The sequence below is a fragment of the Zalophus californianus genome, chromosome 7 (assembly GCF_009762305.2).
Source record: "Zalophus californianus isolate mZalCal1 chromosome 7, mZalCal1.pri.v2, whole genome shotgun sequence".
In the NCBI taxonomy this organism is placed as follows: domain Eukaryota; kingdom Metazoa; phylum Chordata; class Mammalia; order Carnivora; family Otariidae; genus Zalophus; species Zalophus californianus.
This window is the reverse complement of record NC_045601.1, coordinates 47,357,109-47,380,605: the sequence shown is the minus strand read 5'-3', so window position 1 is coordinate 47,380,605 and position 23,497 is coordinate 47,357,109.

Sequence of the window (23,497 nt, the reverse complement as noted above, 5' to 3'; positions counted from 1 at the left end):
TTAGGTCAGGAACTTGTTCTCAGAATTTCCCATACATGGCTGGTCTCCATTCTGGCCAATAATGATGTTCTTAGTAACAAGTACATCATGATTATGATAGCTGGTATGTGACAAAACTTGGAGAAGGGCTGGATCTAGCCCCAAGAGCGTATGAAGCTTAGCTAAGACAGCCCTGTCACACTAATGAGACAGTAGAGATATGTTCAGGGCCCTTTGAGCTGCACTAGCAAGCAGTGAGTTCTTCTAAGACTTCCCAAGTGAGAACTATAGTCTCATAACTTGGTTAGGCAAGAATTTAGCCAAGGTTTGGAATGAACTGTTTCTTAATAGCAGTTTCCTTCCACTGGGACCCTAAAAGCCTACATGGAATTGGCAAGAAAATGCTCATAATGCCAGTGGTGCCTTTTTCCTTTTAGGAGCACATTCATAATTCAAGGGCCTCAGAGTATACAGAACTGATGGGGGCCTCTTTGGGAGATGCCAGAATCAGAGGATGCATAGAGCAAGACTGGGGGCACCTCCTGGCTCTAGGTCTCATTCCTGAAGACTGAAATCTTACAATACGAACTGTGAAGTTGAAGGCCCCTGACATCCTTGACCTGATCTGGGCCAACGCATGTGCATGGGCTCTGCTTGGGTGAGGGCAGTAGCAGGCAATGCCAGGATTGGCAGGTGGTAGTGGAGTGGTGGTTTTTGTTTGGAGCTAGCAGCTGCAGGGAGAAGTGTGTCTTGCTCTTGGAAAGGAATTCTGGCAAGAATTGGATGGTTTGTCAAGCCAGATGACCTAAGATTTGGTGAATGCTTTATTTCCAATTGAGAACACATGAATAATAAATCAGGAATCGAAATGAAGATCTGGTCATACATATCTTATACACAGGCTGGATATCAGGGAGAAAGTTTGTGGCTTAGTGAACATGGAAATGAATATTGGTTTGTCCCAGATCTCCCTGGTGCCAGAACAAGGGCAGTAGATAAATCTAGACTTGGAGTATGAGGGGCTAGAGCTGCTGCAATAGGACCAGACTTGGTTACGATTGAACTGAGGCTGAGGCAGGGCAGGCATATTGTTCAAAGAGCTTTAACGCATACATTTAACTAGGACAAGAACAAGGAGGTTACTGAAAAGTAGTACTTATTTCTCGAAACAGCCTCTCATGTGTATTCAGGACAGGAACATGGGTGCTGCCCGAGCACATTCTCTATTGAGTTATGTATTTGTGGCAATTATAGAATCTCTAATTCCTAAAATTGGTTTCTAATGCTGTAATCACATGTTCACTTGAGAAGAGGTGATGAGATTTTAGAGCAGGCACCTTGGGCTTGTGCTGGAATCAGAGGAGTGTGTGTCATATGAGATGTTTGGGTTAATGTTAGACTGGGTTCATATTGAGACTCTCAGTAAGGTTATAAATGCATTGCTAGTTTTGATAAGGGTAGTACAGAGCATGGCATGAAAACATTCAGTAGGCCAGTCATAGCTTTTTTTTTTTTTCATTAATGAGCATTTATTCAGTGCTCACTATGTTTATAACACTACCCTAGATTTTGATAATAAAAGAGCTAACAAGATGGCACTGTCATGGTTTCCATGGAGAGACAGACACAACCCACATTTCCAGACAATAAGTATCACGACTTAAAGTTGTAACAAGTGTCATGAAGGAAAGATGCACATACACACACAGTATTGGGCTAGTGAGTCACTCTGGAGGAGATCTTCTATAAATAGAGTGCTCAAAGGAGACTGCTGAGGAAGTGACCAAAAAGTAAATGATACTTCTTCTCTTTGATTTGATTTGCTCTGTTCCTCTATGACAGGACATTTATCAGTAGTTAGAGATTGTGGAGTAGAGGATCCAGATCTGGGCCAGAAGACCCACAGATGAGCAGAGCTCCAGTCCTACAAAGAAGAGCTAAGAGGGCAATAAGATGGAAATTGAGGTTGGACAGCTGGGCAATAACCCATCCATTTGAACAGGGACTATATATGACTGGGGATAGGGAAGGTCTTCTTTTTGGAGGTGAGGCACCCAGAGTTCAGTTTCTCAGTCAATGGAGACTGTGTGGGGAGGGACAGAAGCAGGTGGTGTTGAGTTGGCAACTATGGAGGAACCAGAAGATTCAGGTGTGGTGGGTGTCCCCAGTACACATTTAGCTTCCTTTTCTGAATGATGCATCTGAAAAATCTGCGGGGCAGTAAGGTAATCAAACATGGTCTTCCAAAAATTGTTGATGCCAGTGAAATTAATACACATGCTTTAGTCAAAAATTTATATAAATGTGTGTCTCTGAGTTCATCCAGAGGATTCTCGACAGTTATTTAAAACCATCCTGTGACAAATAAAATTCAATCTTATTAACAAACTTAAAAAAAAAAAGGAGAGAGAAAATAAACACAAAATTTGTCCTTGATGACTGCAGTTCATAGAATAATCTCATCAGGATAAGTCAAATTTTTCTCTCAGATTACAGTTTTAGTTTATTTTACAAATAAAAAAAAAACCTCAAAAACTTCTCTCAAAGCACTGAAAACTTCCAAAGTTTATGAGAAATGACAGGTATTTTAAGACTAAAGTTTGAATAGAAATGTGATAAGATAGAGGTGGTTCTGAAGAACAATGGGGGGAATTTGAAAGTACTCCCTCGACTCCAGAAATAGAAATGCAAATCTGAAACTGTCGCTGAATGATTTAAAGAAGTTGAGCAAACTTAAAGTAATCATATTTTAGATCAGGCGATTCTGAGGTGAAATAAAGGATGAAAACCACATATGAAAGAAGAAAAGGTCAGAGGAGAGGAGCATGAACATGGAAATAGAAGGCAAAAGAAAATGATAGTGAGAAAGAGGCAGAACAAATACCTTCCTGACCTTGCACTTGACTCAGATAGCCCCTCCTGACCTATCTGCTAGGGTAGGGCAAGGAGCTGACCTAGGGGCCAGACCAATTTGTCCTCATTTCTCTTTATCCACCCCATCCAACAGATTGATTCTCCAATGCTTCATCCAGTTTTCCTCTGCCTTCTAGTTTTTTATTTTCCTCTTTCTTGAATGTTCACAGTAGAATATAATGGCTCAAACTGCCAGACAGCTGGGCCATGAGAGTAAAACCCAGACAGTTCCATACTTCCATGATATTCTACATCTTTAAGTAAACCTTGAGTTGATTCAGCTTCACACTTCACACACAACTGACCCCATTGAGTTAGAGAAACATTGCCAAGAAGCTACAGAACTTCAAGCACAGATGTCCTCCGATTCATTAAGTTGGAATCTCCAACATATCACCCCTAAAATTCTCCCTCATTAAAACACCTTAACCATTCTGACCGGGCTGAGCACTATACATGATACTCACCTTTAATAATGAGAAAGCTAGGTCTGGGGTCTGCTGTGTCTTGCGGGAGCCCTAGGTGCACATCTCACATGTCACCCTTTCTGACGTTGTATTAGCCAAGTTCTCTTGTCTACGCTTCTGTCTTGGTTTGTCTTGAGAACTTTACTTTTCCCTGATAAGGGTGAGATAATGTGGAGAAAGTTCAGTTGGCTGGTAGAAGCTCTGACTCTCAGCCTATCTCTTGTGAGTCCTTCCAACAAAGGTATGCATAAGACAGTATTCTCTGACATATTTCTTGAGGTCCTTTAAGACATGGAGACTCCACCCAAAATCCCATTGTTGCCTGCTGCTTGAAACTGAGAGTTACCACCGTGGAGAATTTCCAGCTCAATGGTTCTCCACTCTGACTTTACATTAAAAACATCTGGGGAAATTCTAAAATCATATAGCTATTTCCGCCCCCACCAGAGGCAAGTTGATCAGAATCACTTGGGTGTGAGTAGTTGGAAAGCTCCCCATGTGATCCTAATGTACTGCTGCGGCTGAGAATCATTGCCTCTATTAGCTGCTCTGCCCATCTAACTAGAATTAAGATTCCCTTAGGTATCCCTGAATAAAGGCCAAGTTCACTCAAGTTCACCATTTCTGTAGAAATCCATATTCTACCATCCTTTTTCAGAGGCTCTATAATTAGGTCAGTTCATTCAATCCTGGCCTCCCCATTTAAGCCTCCCCCCTACAGCTGTGTCATAGTGGAAGCCAAATCAAAGTAGGTATTGGTGCAAAGACAACACAGGAGAAGGGGAAATGCATCCTTTTATGTTGTTTTCTGGATAGTGTCTGGAAGGAAAGAAATACAGAGAAAGGAAGTATGAGTAGTACTTCTGCAGCTTTATAAAATGTTAGAATCCATACCTCCCATTTCTCTGTTGAATACAAATGAGGTCAAGTCGCACCATCAGAGATGGATTTTTCTCATGTTGCCAAAAATGTAAAACCAGGATGGGAAGTACAAACTTTCTAATTTAGGATCAGAAAACTCGCATTTTGATATCCTGTCCATACTGACTCACTTACATTGCCTCCTGATTTCTGCTGCCTATAAAGAAGTTGGATATTGGCATTTGAAGTTCTGACAAGGTAAACTTTTAGAACTCCCTGGAAGAGATACCATCACAAAGTAAATAAATGGTAGGGATCCTCATATCATTCAACTGAAATAAACCCAAGAGAAATAATTGAAGGCACTTCAATTTCCAGAAATAAGAGTTCCAGTGTGATCATTAGTTCAGTAGAGAAATTAAACATATTCTGTACAACTTATTAAATACAACCTCAAGGGGCCCCTGGGTGGCTCAGTCAGTTAAGCGTCTGCTCAGGTTGTGATCTCAGGGTCCTGGAATCCAGCCCCATGTCCTTGGGCTCCCTGCTCACCTGGGAATCTGCTTCTCCAGCTCCCTCTGTTGTCTTCCCCCCTTCCGCCAGCTTGTGCTCTCTGTTTCTGTCTCTGTCAAATAAATACATAAAATCTTTAAGAAAAAATAAATACATCCCCAAATCCAAGAGCTGATGTTGGAAGGGCTATCAAACTTTCAGTAAAGAGGTTATTTCAAACGCACTCTGTTGTGTCCTGAAATGAAAAAGTACATATGAAGCATTCAGACTTGGATTGTAATGGCACTGGTAAAATGGCAGAACGGTGGTTGTTTTATATCGAGGAGTAGAGACTTAAAAGGGAGTAAGCGCCATTCAGTTGCCTTTCATTCAGTGTTAATTGAGTTGGACCTGGGAAAGGGAACAACCGAGGACTTGTGATGAGGCTCAAGAAATCACTTCAGGGTAAAGTGCAGGCAAGAAAACCATGTCATTTGGGGTGCCTGGGTGGCTCAGTCGTTAAGCGTCTGCCTTCGGCTCGAGTCATGATCCCAGGGTCTTGGGATCAAGCCCCACATGGGGCTCCCTGCTCCGCGGGAAGCCTGCTTCTCCCTCTCCCACTCCCCCTGCTTGTGTTCTCTCTCTCTGTGTGTCTCTCTCTGTCAAAAAACAAAACAAAACAAAAAGCATGTCATTTAAAAAAATTAAAATCTAACGGCACATAGACTGACGGGCAGCATGAGACCCTAATCCCAGAGGGATATTTCCCTCATTGTAACAATAGAACCACACTGAAGTAGGCTTGGAGTTCTCGTCAGCAAGCAACAGATACCCCGACTCAACAAATGCTTGTAAAATGAATACATTTAATGAGAGAATGAATAATGAGTTCAAAAGAAATCAAGAGGGCACTTTAACCTTGCCAAATTAACAATATCAGTCAAATGTCTTACGTTAATTCCTACCCTTTGATCTAGCCATTCCACTTCAGGAATCTGTCCTAAGGAAATCATCAGAAACACACACATTTATGTGAAGTATATTCATAATAGCACTAATAATAATACTTAAAAAATAGAGTATTGGACTAAGTCTAAATGCCCAATAATGTGAGAATAATTAGATGATGATATAAGTATACGATCATGCTTCTGAAGGCTATATTATACCATTACAAAAATCTTCATTTTCTGCTCAGCGGAAAAAATAAAATGGAAAAACACATTTTCTGATAATTAAAGAAATAAGTGACTTTTCTATCTTTCTTTCCATCTATAAAAGACTGGAAAAAAGTATATCAACATATTAACAATAGATATTGTCTGAGTATTTGGATCATAGAGATTGTTGTTATTTATCTATCTTTTGTACAGTGAGTTTTATGGTACCTACTTATTTGGGGATAAAAACAGGAGATATTAATTTTAAGATGTTTCATATCTTGAGACTGTAGAAGATCAAGATGTAATACAAAGTGGCCCATGAAATAGTTCAATCACAAAATGTTGACTACGCAGTACATGCCACAGGTGGGGCAGTGGATGGTATGAAGGCAACTCGAGAGAGAGAGTCTGTGGCAGAGCGTGCAAGCAGCTCCAGCTGTCCAAGAGTGTATTTGTGCTCAACTTAAGTCCTGTTGAAGGGCCAAGAAGGTAAGCAGGACGGTGAGGTATGTGGGCTTCTGTAGGCAGAGTGACTACAGGGACACTGAGGCTGACAGGTTGTCTGTCCATGGAAAGAGCAATGTATGTATTCCAAGCAGGCCAAGCAGAAGCAGAAATGAGCACTGAGTGTTCAGTGAAAAAAAGAGAAAGCAAATCTGAGTGAAGCGGACGTGGCATGTTGAGGGATAGTGGAAAATAAGCTTAGATAATTTGCAGGAAATCAGATTTTGAGCAGGGTTATGAATTGATCAGAGAACTAATAACACATGAGCACTACACATGAAAATGAAATAAGCAAGACAACTAGGTCAGTTATCACTAATTACTTATTTCATTATCCTTAAATTAATTAGGGATTGGGGAACATAAAATAGCCAGATTGTTAAAAATAAGATCTACTCAGTGAAAGATGTATAAACTACAAGTAACTACCATCAAATGGGCTGTTTGACGGTCATCAAATGTCTACTGGGGCATCAGAAGCAAACACAACCTGCAAAATAAAAAATTGGACAGGAAAAGAAGAAAAAGATACACCTTTCCCATTGTGAGTTAGAGAAATAAGGTGAATAAAAACACTAATGAGCAAGGCAAACACGTGGGGAAGTGTGCTCTAGGCTAAGGAGCGCAAATATTCAAAATAGCAGAGTTTCAGTCCATTCATCTGAGTGCTTACCAGGAACAATAGTGCTCTTTTAAATGTGGAAAATGTCACCAGCCAAATGCAGCTATGTTGGTGTTGTGTCCTGTTGCCACCTGCTGTGAAGACAAGGCCGTGAAGGTTCTACCTACAAAGAAAAATTTGGAGAGTTTTGGGAATTTTTCTCAAAAAAGAATAAAGTATAACATCTCAAGAGCTCCAAAGACGAGAAAGTGACAAGTAAACAAGGCAGAATTAAAAAGAAAGAAAATCTTGGAAATAATTACAGGGATATGTTACTGAAATTACTGAGAAACGAGAGAGTGTATTTGTAACAACCTGAGAGAATTGAACAGAAACATGATTCATGATTCGTGCTGTCCTAGAGAAAATGGGACTTGTTAATAAAATGTATACTATTTTTTAAAAGAAAGTGCAAGAAGCTCAGCGCCCTGAATTGGGAGAGAAAGTAAGTGATGTCACAGGGATCAGAGGGCTATTGTGGGAAGGGCTTTGACTCCTTTGTGACTGTGTGTCCTACTCTTGCACCAGATATTTCCAGGGCTGTTTAGGAAATTGACATCTGGATCAATGTTGCCATCTGCCCCAGCTTAGTTTTGGCAAGCTGTTAACTTGTTGCCTCAGGTCATACATTGATTCCTAGATTAAAGGATTAAAATGTGAATGTAAATACTCTGATCCAGCTACCAGCACCACAAGGTGAAGGAAATCGGCCTCCAATTTTTAATTTAATTATGCTATCTAGGACATTTATCTATGGGGTTAGTAGGAAGCATTTCTAAAGAATCTGATGAAGTCAAGTCCTGTAAAGAGATCTGCATTATAAAGAAAGGTAAACTCGTGTGTGTGTGTGTGTGTGTGTGTGTGTGTGTGTGTTTTAAATCTTGTTGGGACCAAGTAAGACAAAGTTATTAAAGCCTAGAAATATGATTCTGGGAAAGAAATGAACAAAAACAGTTTTGAATAAAAACTTGATACAAATTATATAATAAAAGATTAATTAAATGTAACCAGCAAAATGAAGTGGAAGGATAAAGTGCCCTACATCCTAGTACTTTTAAGAAAGAAAAAGAAGAGAAAAACAGGAATTATGTAAAGAGCTGCTTTATTTCTCTTGGTTTTTCTTCTGAGAGACAAAGCTGTATAATTTCTGGATGTCCTAAGAAAAGCCTGTGAGTCTGTTGTGTCACTAATAATAGTAATTGGTGAGGATAATGATGGCCATTGATGTCAGGATTAACTGATGTGATACCTGCAAAGATTGGAGTGAACCTAAAGAAATATTGTTATTGAACTCCTGGGAATAACTTGTTAATGAGTGTGTGGGTTAAACTACAAGTTTATTACCTGGTACATTTTTAGGGAGAGCATTTCTGCTAATAGTTAGCACTCATTCAAACTGATCCGAAGAATATCAATAAAGGATTTTAACACCTCTGCAAAATGATGTATTGATATACTTTGAACGTACATGACCTTATTAGCTAAGACAGTAAGATGTTGCCTAGAGTGACAGGCACTAATCACAGTCCTTGTAGAACTGGAAGGAGCTTTAGAAGGGAATCTTTGCCAATCTCCTCATTTTACAAATGAGGGAGCTAAGCCTACACAGGTTGTCACTCGCCCAAGGTCATATCATTAATGGATAGTAGAGTCAAGATTGGAACCCAGGTCTCCAGAGAAAAGGCATCACACATCTTGGATTGACAGTTCTTCTGACATTGGTCAGACTTCCTGATAGTTCCCTGCCCCCATCCTGCCCCCAACCACAGAAAATGTAGGCTTTTAACACAGCATGACAAACACAAGAGGTTATTTGTGGGAGACGAACATGTATGAGAGAAAGATAATTTAGAGCAAATGAAGGGTGTTATGTATACAAGTTTTTCTGCTACATTTAACAATTTAAAATTAAAGACTTTGGGGTATATTTGTGGCATACATGGTTTATAACAACACTTCTTTGAATTAGTCATAATATGAAGGTGAGTGAATCAAATAATCTTCATCATCACCAATATCACCATCATCACCATTTACTGAGCACTCAAAATGTGCCTGACTCTTCATTAGGCACTTCACAAACATTATATCTTTGGCTCTTAAAAAAAAATGCGATTTTTTACATGTCATGTTATTTTATGTATCATGAAAACAGGTCTCAAAAAGGTGAAGGAACTTGCTTAAGACTACCTGATTACTAAGTTATGATAAAGATACTAATGTATTAAACCTGTGTTCTAACCACTAATGACACCCACCCACAACTATTCTCACCTCTGCCCAAACAGAAAAATTGACATAATTTGCCGTTCTGGCTTTTATACCTCAGGTAAATATTTTAATATTGGGCAGCATTCTAGAACCCATCTGACCTTACCCATTCCCCCTTGCAAGACTTCACTTGATATGTGTACCTTGTGTCAGGAAAATGCAAAATGGTAGGTGAAAGGCCAGCGTCTGGCTGCAGTTACAGGTGAAGTAGGCAGAGAAGAGAGTCCCTGGACAGGATGTGGATTCTCACTTGGCCCTAGTTGCGCCCCCTGTCTCCAGACTGAGGCAGTTCATGAATAAATGGTGGTGAATTTTCAGAAGTTAGATTTTCTGGATCGTTAGAAAAAACATTTCAGAAAAATTATAAACACTGTTGCTAAACTCTTTGCTTTGTAGGAAGTTATCAAGATATTATAGATGTCCCATAAATGCTACATCTCTAAATGGTAGCCTTTTCAAGTATACGTTTTCAAATACTTTAAGGAAGCGATGGCAGCTTGTGGGTGCAGGGCTGCCGACAGGCTCTGGACACCTCTTTTCCTGGTAGGGGTCCCTGGGAAGACCTTGTGAGACCCGGACCCTGTCCTGGATTGCCGGCCTTGTGTGAACTCTCCATCCCAGGCATGTGGGTTTCCTCTCTCGGTTGTGTCCTGACTCCTTTGAGATTATCATTTTACAACCGGGAGGTATTTATCGAATGTCTACCATGTGTCGGAATATAGAAGTAAATAACAAGACCTATAATCACAGTTGGCAGGCCAATGGGAGAGACATTGAACAAATAAACACAGGAATAAACACATAATTGCAAATTGTGCTAAGTGCTAAGAAGGAAACATCAATATGGGAAGTGGTAAGGAAGCTCCTGGAGGCCAAGTTACAAGTGTGGTGGGCAGAGGAGAAGGGTCCTGGGTCTGGTCTCCTGCTGGGGCTACCACCTGTAAAGTTAAAGAGCCTGTCCTCAGTGAAGGAACCTACAGAAAGAAGTTGAACTAAAACAGAAATAAGGTTGGTTTGGTCTGAAAAAAAGAATATGACTTGGAAGCCAGATAAAATTGCAAATACTGTACATATTGGCTGGCTGCGAACAACAGCAGAAAACAGAATTAAAGGAAACATGAGTTGGTAGAAGAAGGAAAGGCCAAGGCCTTGGCACACAGTGCTGGTGAAGAAAAGCTGCAGTATCATGGTGTGCCATGACGAGGACCCTAACGATCTAGCTTTCACTAGGAAACAGTCCCATGACATCGCCATGGGCAGAAGACGACTTTTCAAAGGGAGGGACTGAAGAAGGCATTGATATTCGGTTTGTGCTTTTTTCAAGCTTTATGTCTGTCCCTTCAACTGACAACAGAAAAGTCACTCTGAATTTTTGCTACCTGAGGAAAGGTGAATTTTGGTGGGTGGGAACAAACAGTCTCACTAAAACAAAGCCATGCGGAGCTGCTATATTTCTAGGACATCTACCAACAAGACACTCATTTAATTTATTAGTCTTGAGTATAGTGTTATTCAGCTAGTATTGATAGTATTATTTCAACTAGCAGTCCTTGGGAAAAATGGAAGATGAATTTAAATTCGAAGGATGACATCACCCCCTCAACAAGGTCTGGATCTCCTCTAAAAGGGATGCCTTGGAGGTACCAGCCACTTGTCCGTTTTCCATGTCCACACAGCAGGAGGCATCGGTACAGGGGCTGTGCTTACACATGTTCTACACACGAGATCAGAATGCTATCTTTATAATGGGAAGGGGACTCCGAAACTAGAATTGCCTTTCTGCAGCTCATTCATTTATTCATTCATTCAAACATATTCCATGTATTCAACCAACATTTATTAAATACCTAATATGCTTAAGCAATTTTAAATGTTAGGAATCATAAACAGGATTAAAACCCAGTAGAGCCTCTGAGAACTTCAAAGAGCAGAGAGGAAGATTACCCAACAAATAGGAACATTTTAATACTGTAAAAGAAAAATGGTACCTTACAGAGTTAAGTGGGCAAGGGATACTTCATTCAAGATTATTATAATGGGGAAGAGAGATTGACCTCTCCCCTGAGACAATAGGTGGGGGAGTTGTTAAGCACTGAAGTGACCTAGTGGGAAAATACCAGAGGATATCAGAGGGGAAGTTAGTCAATGAAATTAGGCCCTCTGTTTTTGCTACTTGTGAAAATCTAACGGGAGATAGGCTCCTGTCTTCACAAAGAGACTGGGAGAGAGAGGTGCTATCTTTCTTGATGATCACATTTCAAGGGGATGGTTCCCTGGTCCTTGAGAAGGACCTTCCTCCCTTGTAACACTGGTAAGAGGCTAGGAGAATACTTCACATCTGAAAGAGACAAAGAAAACATTCACAATTGTTATCTAAAGTATAAGCTCTAAAAGGGAAGTCAGGGGTCTCTAGGCAGGAAAAGCCTGCTTCAAGTTTTGTCAAAATGAGGGGAACATTAAGGCCATCTTGTCAAATACGGTGGGGTAAAGGAAATGATGGAGTTTATTTCAAGGATCACATTGGAAAATAAGAGTTAAATTACATTGGAGGGATAAGTTAAGGTGACCCATAAGCTATTTATAAGTTAGAGTAAGAAGCAAGATAGGGTGGCCAAAAGAAATCTGGGCCCTGCATTATTTGGGATATTCACCTTGACTGCTGCTTGTTAAACTAGTGTGACGTTGGACAAGGCAAATCTGCTCACACTACTGTTTTTATCTTTGATGAGGGAATGACTATCTACACATAATTTGTAGTGTTGTTGTAACTGCCAAATAAAGTGAGATTTACCCAGAACCCCATTAAAAAGCACGGCAGCAAATAAATGCAATTTAGAGCTGCTGGACATTGTAGAAAAAGCCCACGAAAAACTGAAAACAAAAAGTCAAATAATTACTTCATTAAGTCTCTAAACCCAGTCATATTGCATATTTAACAAATAACACTCTTCAAGTTTTTTTTTTTTTTTTTTTTTTTTTTAGAGAGCTAGAGGCGGGGAGGGGCAGAGTGAAAGGGAGAGAGAGAATCTTAAGCAGGATCCACACGCAGCACAGAGCCCAACACAGGGCTCAATCTCACAACCCAGAGATCATGACCTGAGCCAAAATAAAAAGTTGGACGCTTAACAGACTGAACCTCCCAGGGGCTCCATCTTTTCAGTTTTCAAATAATCAGTAATTCTTTTTCCATATAACCCATTACCTCCCCATCAAAATAACAAAAAACAAAAAACAAACAAACAAAAAAAACCCAAACCACATACACACAAAATCTTATTTGAAAATGTATTATTTTATCAAACAATCATGATCTATATACCAATATCTGTACATGAAAGCACAAAAGAGAAAACTATGGACTATTTCAGGTCTTTCCATGAAGAGATTAATGTATCATATCAAGGTGTGGTTTACTTTAGGAAAACAAAAAAGGTTTTAATGTTGGAAAATCTGCTAATGTAATACATATAATCAATAAATCAGTAGGAAGAAAAACACCATTTTCAAAAGATGCAGGAAGGAATTTTATAATACATAACAACCAATTCTTATTTTAAAATTATAGAAATGTAGGTAATGGAGAGATAGTTATCTTTTAGAAAAAAGACTATCTGTTGAAGGCAACAGACAATATGGTACTTAACCTTGAACACCAGAGGCATTCCCATTAAAGTCAGACAAGACCAGGAGCCACTGACAGCACCTATTAGTATTGTTCTGGGAGCAAAAAGCAATCAAATGCAGCAATCAACAGTTATAAGTGTTAGTACTATTAAAAAAGAAATACATTTCACAGCAGTCTCAGATAAAATAGGTATAAATTAAGAGATTCTACTGAAAAGAAACTAGAAATATTAAAAGTTTATTTAAAGAAACCTGTTAAAAGTAAATATATGACACAATGGAGTTCTATATAGTAGCCAAAAATAGCTGCCAGAGAATTTTAAAATATCACGTTCTCAATAGTGTAACAATTGAACTATAAAAAAGAAATACGCAAGGTCTTTGTGAAAATAATTGCAAATAGTAATGAGGATAAAATTAAATGGCTAAACAAAGAGACATAATATAGTCTTAAAAGGGAAGTTGAGTATTATAAAAAAGATACATTAATTACTTTCATATTAATTCATTAATATGATGTGATTCTAACCAGAGTAATGAGAGGAACATTGAACTTGACAAAGTAGTTAAAAAGTAATAAAGGAGTTGTAAAAGTGATCTATGTTATTAAAATTAAAACCATACATAATTAAATGAAGAAAAAAAAGTAAAAGATTATTGTCCACCTTCTTCATCCCCTCCAGTCCCACACATTCTCCCTAAGTATCCAAACAAACAGAATAGCTAGGGACATCTGAAGAAGAGGTGTCCCATTACACATCAGAATGGTGGTTACCAGAGGCAGGGCTTGGGGAGCGGGCAAAATGGGTGAAAGGGGTCAAAAGGTAGAGACCTTCCAGTTCTAGGGTAAGTCCTACCAACTTATACATGGCATGGTGACTATAGTTAATCTTGTGTTATATATTTCAAAGTTGCTAAGAGAATAGATCTTAAAAGTTCTCATCATGAGAAAAAACTGTTAACTATGTATGAAGATGTATGTAAACTAGACTCATTGGGAGATCATTGCTTAATATATACATACATCAAATTATCATGCAGTGTGCCTAACACTAATATAATGTTATGTGTCACTTACATCTCAATAAAAAACAACAACCAAGCAAAAGATGTATTCTAAATAGACAATACTTAAAGTAATATGTTACGGGCACAAGAAATGATTACAGTATACTTTTAAAAGATCGACAATGACCACGGTGGTAAAAGGAGAATGCTTCAGGACCAGGGCAGTGGCTGGCTCAATTTAAGCATGGAATGCTTATTGAATGAAAATGTGGATTCACTATAATATCGTGCTGAGACATTTGTTCCAGAACAAAAAAGAAAGTTAATCTCTTATATACCCTGGACCAAATTAGTTCAGATAGATTAAATAATGAAATATAAGAAAACAAAACTCTAACAACTGGATGGAAATTTAATTATACATGAATATGGTTTCGGAATGAAGAACTTTGTAAGCATGAAAACAGCAGAATGAATGGCAAAAGAAAAATAAAAAATAAAGGTTGGATTAAAATGATTTAAACTTTGAAGTTCAGCAGTAATAATAAACTGGGAGAAATACTCAGAATATATATATATATTAAACATAGCAGCATTATCCTTAATATGTAATGAAATATATAATTAGAATCAGTTAGAAAATTGTACCAGGAGAAAATTCAGAAAAGAACATACAGAATAAACTCAAAAATTATCTATGAAAGCAAAGATGTAAAAATATGTTTGCTGGTAGTTTATAAGAACAGTTAAATAAAAACTGAAAAACTGAATACATAGTATCATTGAATCGTCTATGCTAGTGACGGTTCAGTAACATGGTATCTAGCACTTATAACACTGTAGTAAAACAGGGAGTTTCTCTTGTACATTGCTCACTTGGGTATAAGAAGTATAAGAACCTATAGCCTTTCCGGAAGGTCACTTGGCAAATTGTGTCAGGAGTTTTAAATAATCTTTGGACCAAATTCCACATGTAGGAACATTTCATAATATGTGGGTTTTGATCTGATAGATCTAAATATCCACAAATATGAAAAAGACTATATAAATTACACTATAACTTTAGAGTGGACTATTATAAAAACATTTAGTGAATGTTCACAACAGGGGGCTCAATGAAAAAACAAGTCAAATGCAACTGCATATTGTAGGAATATAATTTCATGTATACACCTAAGAGAAGACATGCTTGAAATCCACTGAAACATTAATCTTGACTGTGGGTAGACTTTATTTTATTCTTTTTACTCTTCAGAATGTTCTAATTTTCAAAAATTAGTTATTTCGATAGTCAGAGAAAAGTGCTAGCAAAACAGCAACATTGAAGGCCTCTTTGTGGGATGTCAACAAAATGTTTGTTGTCACATTAGTCCAACAACAAGAACACATATTCCCAAAACATTGAACAGATATTATATAGATTATAAGCATTATTTCTCTTAACCTAACCCGAACCCTAACCTTAATACTGACCATATTGCACCATAAGTAGCAAAGTCCACTGTATGTTCAAAATTTTAAAAAAAGCACTTTTTTCATAGTACCAGAGGCTATATAAAATTATATAAAGCATAATCTTAATATTTTGGACCATAACAAAAGAGATAATGCAAATTTATACTAAGTACCACAAACAACAAAAATTGTGCATTTTATATCTAATACCCATTTTTTCTAATTTGTTTTTATTTATTTATTTGACAAATACTTACTGAGCATCAGGTAGAAGTTACATTCTAAAAAAGATTACATTAAGCCAGGAGTCATAAACTAAAATGTTAGAAAGATAATCAAGATGATAGTTTTTCTGGGACAAGCTGACTTCTGAACTCCAGAACTTCTATTTACTGAGAAAAGGAACATACCTTGTTTATTCCCTCTTATCTTCTCAGTTAAACTCTCTAGCCCCTTCCCTTTCATTTATGACACATTTATTTCTCCTCATCTTTGTATTTAGTACTTGTCTTCATCATCTACTTCTTTTTTTTAATTAGTCCTTCAGTCAACTTGTTGATTCACAACAGGATCCACTAGCCTGCTATAAACATAGTGACCACTCATTAAATAAATGGAATTAATTCCATGTTTCACTCATATGCAAAATTATTGCTGAACAAAATTATTGCACGTCCAATTTTAGATTATTTTGCTCTACTCATAGATAATGCCGTTATAGGTATTGTCTCTTCAATAACCTGACTGTCTAAGACTCAGTGACTTTTTCTAAGTATCTAGCTATGAAATTAAACTATTGAATATTTAATAATGTTTAAATATTAATGTTCTTAGAGGGCAGGAATATATAAAAATGGGATTCATATTTTATTCCTTTAGATAATGGTAGTGAAACAACAATCATTGCATCTCTTGAGCATATAGATGGAGTTTGCTATCAAGGCAAAACTGAGTGAGTGTCCATCAAATAGAGCTAGCTGGAGACCTAGACTGTTGCCAGCAAGGTGTCAATACCACTTGTATATTAGCATTTGTTTGCAGGATTTCCTAAATTGAATAACTTACTTTATTTACTAGTGCTGAATGAGGTAACTAAACACTGTTATAGGATAAGGTTAAAAATTAAAATTTACCTTTTTTAAAAAAATATTTATTTATTTGAGAGAGCAAGAATGAGAGAGAAAGAGTACATGAGACGGGGGAGGGTCAGAGGGAGAAGCAGGCTGCTCGCTGAACAGGGACCCTGATGCAGGACTCGATCCTGGGAGTCCAGGATCATGACCTGAGCCGAAGGCAGTCACTTAACCAACTGAGCCACCCAGGCGCCCTAAAATTTACCTGTTTTTTGAATAAAAAAAAGTTGCAGAATTAAAAGTCTTAATAAGGTGTCATTACGTATATAGACTAAGAAGAAGCAGACACATAATGTCTTACTTAACTGTGTTTAAAATAAATACACATTACCAGGGTGGAAAAGATCTTACCTGTGCTAAAATACACAGAGAAGATAAAACCAGCAAAAATTATGGCTTACCACTTCTGTATAAATCAGCGGTCTCTGAATTGGGGTGACTGCACCATGAGATGCAAACAATAAGCCATTGAAGTGTGGGAAGAAAATATTAGCACTGATATTTCCTTTTTTCCTGAAGAGGAAATAAAATTCAAGCTTGTAGATATTTGAAATGTGAATAGCTCCTGGAGTCTTCCCTAGGTCATTACATCATATCTCTTACTTCATGTGGAATCCGTGAGTTATCTGAGGGAATGAATACACCACCAAGAGGATGTTTGATTTCACCATTCTGTAAGGCCCTGTGGTCTACATGGGTCTCATTAACTGGTTATATGGATTATATAATCTAGTTTTAAATATAACAAGCTTCTGAAAATGAACAAGTGGATCAAAATGAATGCAGCAAAATAACACTGGGTTGAAGATAATATTTTTTCTATTTTTATTTTATTTTTTTATTAACACAATGTATTATTTGTTTCAAGGGTACAGGTCTGTGAGTCATCAGTCTTACACAATTCACAGTGCTCACCATAGCACATACCCTCCCCAATGTCCATCACCCAGCCACCCCATCCCTCCCACCCCCCTCCACTCCAGCAACCCTCAGTTTGTTTCCTGAGATTAAGAGTCTCCTATGGTTTGTCTCCCTCTCTGGTTTCATCTTTTTTCACTTTTCCCCTCCCTTCCCCTATGATCCTCTATTTTGTTTCTCAAATTCCACATGTCAGTGAGATCATATGATAATTGTCTTTCTCTGATTGACTTATTTCCCTTAGCATAATACCCTCTAGTTCCAACCATGTCATTGCAAATGGCAAGATTTCATTTTCTTGATGGCTGCATAATATTCCATTTTATATATACATATCACATCTTCTTTATCGATTCATCTGTTGATGGACATCTAAGCTCTTTCCATAGTTTGGCTATTGTGGACATTGCTGCTATAAACACTGGGGTGCACGTGCCCCTTCGGATCCCTACATTTGTATCTTTGGGGTAAATACGCAGTAGAGCAATTGCTGGGTTGAAGAGTAGCTCTATTTTCAAATTTTTGAGGAACCTCCATACTGTTTTCCAGAGTGGCTGCACCAGCTTGCATTCCCACCAACAGTGTAGGAGGGTTCCCCTTTCTCAACATGCTCACCAACATCTGCCATTTCCTGACTTGTTAATTTTAGTCATTCTGACTGGTATGAGGTGGTATCTCATTGAGTTTTGATTTGTATTTCCCTGATGCCTAGTGATGTTGAGCACTTTTCATGTGTCTGTTGGCCATTTGGACGTCTTGTTTGCAGAAATGTCTGTTCATGTCTTCTGCCCATTTCTTGATTGGATTATTTGTTCTTTGGGTGTTGAGTTTGATAAGTTCTTTATAGATTTTGGATACTAGCCCTTTATCTGATATGCCATTTGCAAATATCTTTTCCCATTCTGTCAGTTGTCTTTTGGTTTTGTGGACTGTTTCCTTTGCTATGCAAAAGCTTTTTATCTTGATGAAGTCCCAATAGTTCATTTTTGCCCTTGCTTCCCTTGCCTTTGGCGATGTTTCTAGGAAGAGGTTGCTGAGGCTGAGGTCGAAGAGGTTGCTGCCTATGCTCTCCTCAAGGATTTTGATGGAATCCTGTCTCACATTGAGGTCTTTCAACCATTTGGAGTCTATTTTTGTGTGTGGTGTAAGGAAATGGTCCAGTTTCATTCTTCTGCATGTGGCTGTCCAATTTTCCCAACACCATTTGTTGAGGAGACTGTCTTTTTCCACTGGACATTCTTTCCTGCTTTGTCAAAGATTAAGTGACCATAGAGTTGAGGGTCCATTTCTGGGCTCTCTATTCTGTTCCATTGATCTATGTGTCTGTTTTTGTGCCAGTACCATACTGTCTTGATGATTACAGAATTATAATAGAGCTTGAAGTCTGGAATTGTGATACCACCAGCTTTGATTTACTTTTTCAACATTCCTCTGGTTATTCGGGTTTTTTTCTGGTTCCATACAAATTTTAGGATTACTTGTTCCATTTCTTGGAAAAAAGTGGATGATATTTTGATAGGGATTGCATTAAATGTATAGATTGCTCTAGGTAGCATTGACATCTTCACAATATTTGTTCTTCCAAGCCATGAGCATAGAATGTTTTTCTACTTCTTTGTGTCTTCCTCAATTCTTTTCATGAGTATTCTATAGTTTTCTGAGTACAGATTCTTTGCCTCTTTGGTTAGATTTATTCCTAGGTATCTTACGGTTTTGGGTGCAATTGTAAATGGGATCAACTCCTAAATTTCTCTTTCTTCTGTCTTGTTGTTGGTGTATAGAAATGCCACTGATTTCTGTGCATTGATTTTATATCTTGCTACTTTACTGAATTCCTGTATGAGTTCTAGCAGTTTTGGGGTGGAGTCATATCATCTGCAAAGAGTGAGAGTTTCACTTCTTTTTTGCCAATTCAGATGCCTTTTATTTCTTTTTGTTGCCTGATTGCTGAGGCTAGGACTTCTAGTTCTATGTTGAGTAGCAGTGGTGATAGTAAACATCCCTGCCGTGTTCCTGACCTTAGGGGAAAAGCTCTCAGTTTTTCCCCATTGGGAATGATATTCGCTGGGGGTTTTCCATAGATGGCTTTTATGATATTGAGGTATGTATCCTCTATCCCTACACTCTGAAGAGTTTTGATCAAGAAAGGATGCTGCACTTTATCAAATGCTTTTTCTGCATCTTTTGAGAGTATCATATGGTTCTTGTTCTTTCTTTTATTAATGTGTCGTATCACATTGATTGATTTGCAGATGTTGAACCAAACTTGCAGCCCAGGGATAAATCCCACTTGGTTGTGGTGAATAATCCTTTTAACGTACTGTTGGATCCTATTGGCTAGTATTTTGGCGAGAATTTTTGCATCCATGTTCATCGGGGATATTGGTCTGTAATTCTCCTTTTTGATGGGGTCTTTGTCTGGTTTGGGGATCAAGGTAATGCTGGCCTCATAAAACGAGTTTGGAAGTTTTCCTTCCATTTCTATTTATTGGAACAGTTTCAGAAGAATCGATATTAATTCTTCTTTAAATGTTTGGTAGAATTCCCCCGGGAAGTCCTCCGGCCCTGGGCTTTTGTTTGTTGGGATATTTTTGATGACGGCTTCAATTTCCTTAGTGGTTATAGGTCTGTTCAGGTTTTCTATTTCTTCCTGGTTCAGTTTTGGTAGTTGATAATCTAATTTGCTGGCATATAGTTGCTCATAATATGTTCTTATAATTGTTTGTATTTCTTTGGTGTTGGTTGTGATCTCTCCTCTTTCATTCATGATTTTATTTATTTGGGTCCTTTCTCTTTTCTTTTTGATAAGTCTGGCCAGGGGTTTATCAATCTTATTAATTCTCTCAAAGAACCAGCTCCTAGTTTTGCTGATCTGTTGTTCAACTGTTCTTTTGGTTTCTATTTCATTGATATCTGCTCTGATCTTTATTATTTCTCTTCTCCTGCTGGTTTTAGGCTTTATTTGCTGTTTTTTTTCTCCAGCTCCTTTAGGTGTAGTGTTAGGTTGTGTATTTGAGACCTTTCTTGTTTCTTGAGGAAGGCTTGTATTGCTATATACTTTCCTCTTAGGACTGCCTTTGCTGCATTCCAAAGATTTTGAACAGTTGTGATTTCATTTTCATTTGTTTCCATGATTTTTTTTAATTTGAAGATAATATTTTTAAGTATAAGCAAACAACAGCCTTTCTCACTACCTCCTAAAAAAATCACAGTTGAAATTTTTGCTGCTAATATGGGCATTTTCCCACTCTACTTCGAGGCAAGATCAATGAAGACTTAACTAGTTCTGATTAAAAAAATAAAAAGAAAGAAAGTCAGCTAAATTCTTTGAAATTATAATATTGCTAAGAAAACTATTTGAAGTATAAATTCACATACACTATTTTTTAAAATATTTTATTTATTTATTTGACCAAAAGAGAGAGAGAGCAAGAGAGGGGACACAAGCAAGGGGAGTGGGAGAGGGAGAAGCAGGCTTCCCGCCGAGCAGGGAGCCCGATGTGGGACTCAATCCCAGGACCCTGGGATCATGACCTGAGCCGAAGGCAGACGCTTAACGACTGAGCCACCCAGGCGCCCCCACATACACTATTTTTAACAATAAGCCTCATCTTAACCATATCCTGTGCTTTGAGACATTAGCTTATAATAGTAGCACACATGTATAATTTTTAAAGAAAAGGAATGCATATTACATTCTGATCACATAACTTATTTTATGATTTATATTTATTTTTAAATTAATTAATTGTTAATGATATGAGTACTTGATCAAAGAAATTTAGATACTACTTTTAGTGATAGTGAATTGGGATTACCCTTGGTAAATTGGCCTAGGGCTGGTGTAGGCAAAATAGTAGATGCTAACATTTAGTGAATATTAATATACATACCCAAAAGTAAATATAAGCATCAGATAAGAGACAAGGAATGCCTGAAAGTGACCTTGAGTTATTCCAATATTGAGTTTTCTTGACTACCCAAAACGTTTTCATAGGACCACTGAAGCCAATTGGAAAGCTTAGGGCACTACATTTGATCTCTAGGGAAAGGAGCAGTTTCTAAAGGAACCCCTCTGACAGCTAAGTCTGATACCCGATTTCTAAATGTAAGTTTTACTCCTGAAGTAGTTCACCATCGATAATGATCAGAAGCATATGTATACACTGCCTTTTAAGTGTGGACTGATAATGTCTCTTTCCCTTTTGTCTTAACTAGTGCTATGCTGGAAGTTACAATGAATTCAAAATGGCAGCTCTATGAGCCTACTCCAGACTTTATTTTGAGGTTAGGAATGAGCAAAAGAGATGCATTTGCTCTGTCCTACAGATTGTGCTCTCAGAGCACTAATGCCCCCCCTGGCAAGGGTGAATTTGTGTAGAACCTCTGAGGCAGCAAACACTTGATATTATTTCATCCTAAAAGTTTTGGCAAAGTCAATATCTTGGGAAATCTTTGGAATCCACACCATAGCAATGATGAAACCCTAGGCTTGAAGGTTGCTGCCTAACAAAGTGATTTGTAGTTTCAGTGTCATACTAGGAGGGAAAAATGGAGCCCTTCCGGTAGGAGAGGCAGGAGGTCTACTTTAGGAACTCTATCACTTTATAATGGAGTACTCTCTAGCATACTACCATACTCGGAAAATAAATTGTGGTAACTTGGAGGCTCAGAGAGAAAACAGATTTAACTCATCTTGGTTCTTTGGACATAAGATGGGAGAGAGAGGAATTCATGAGAAAAAAAAATCCATTAAAGAAACTTCATAACAGACTCACCTGAAAAGTCATAAATAGATTCATACTTGATGTCACTAAAGTCAGTTTTATTGAATTTGCTTCTAGGAATAGATTGTCCACATCTAGGTGATAAATACCTAGTGATAGATGATTTAACTCACATGACCAAGTATGTCCCACTGGAAATCAGAAAATTTCTACCATAGCAAAAGTGATGTGGGAACAATCTTTCCTTGGGTGGATTTTGATGGATTTTCTACTGAAATTCATTTAAACTAAGAGCTAATTTTTAAAACAACTTTATTTACAATAAATTGCACATATTTGAAGTCTATAGTTTCATAAGCTTTGCTTTGTGTGTACATTCATGAAAATATCACCACAATCAAAATAGAAAGTATATTTATTACCCTTTTGAAGTGAGTATAAGAGTCAAGAGGAAGCTTTTGGAGGAATACCTTTTATTTTACATTTTATTTTATTTTAAAGATTTTATTTATCTGAGAGAGAGAGAGTGGGGAGAGGGCCAGAGGGAAAGGAGAGAGAGACTCTCCAGCAGACTCCACCCTGAATGTGAAGCCCAACTCAGGGCTCCATCTCACAACGCTGAGATCATGACCTGACCCAAAATTAAGAGTCAGACATTCAATAACCTGAGCTGCTGAGGCGCCCCTTGGAGGAATATCTTTTAAAATGAGAAGAAAATTGGGCTCAAGTAGATTCCTGAGGAATATTAATTTTAAGGAAGGGTAGAAAAAATGTTAGAGACTGAGTAAAAAGAAATCAAAAGAGAGGTAGAGGGTCTAACAGGGGGTGAGGACAGTTCCAAGAAGGAGGGAGCACAAAAGTGATAAACGATGTGGAAAGTCTGATAAATGAAGAATCACAAGTATCCACTCATCTAGCATGGGGAGGTTATTGTTGGGAAAGATTTTTATCAAAGTGATGAGGACGGAAATCATAGTGCCAGTGATTTTATGGAAATAAGAGTCACAGAATTAGTGAACTTGAATGTAGATTCTGCTTTTCTAAAACTTGGCTCTGAAGGTCCAGGGAATTGTGGAAGTGAGAAAAAGGTATAAGGTCCATGGAGAGTTGAGGGCTTACTTGTTCTTTCTTATTCATCTCTTTTTAAGATGGTTTATAATTGTTCATATCTACAGACTTTCAGAGAAAGCAAATTAGAAGATGGTGAAGATAGCATCGAATCAGGGACAATAAGAGTATGAGGCAGATGAAGAAGAAAGGGGAGACAATTCAGTAAACAAGTGCAAGGTTATACTTCAGATTGGGGGAGGTCTTGCTTCTA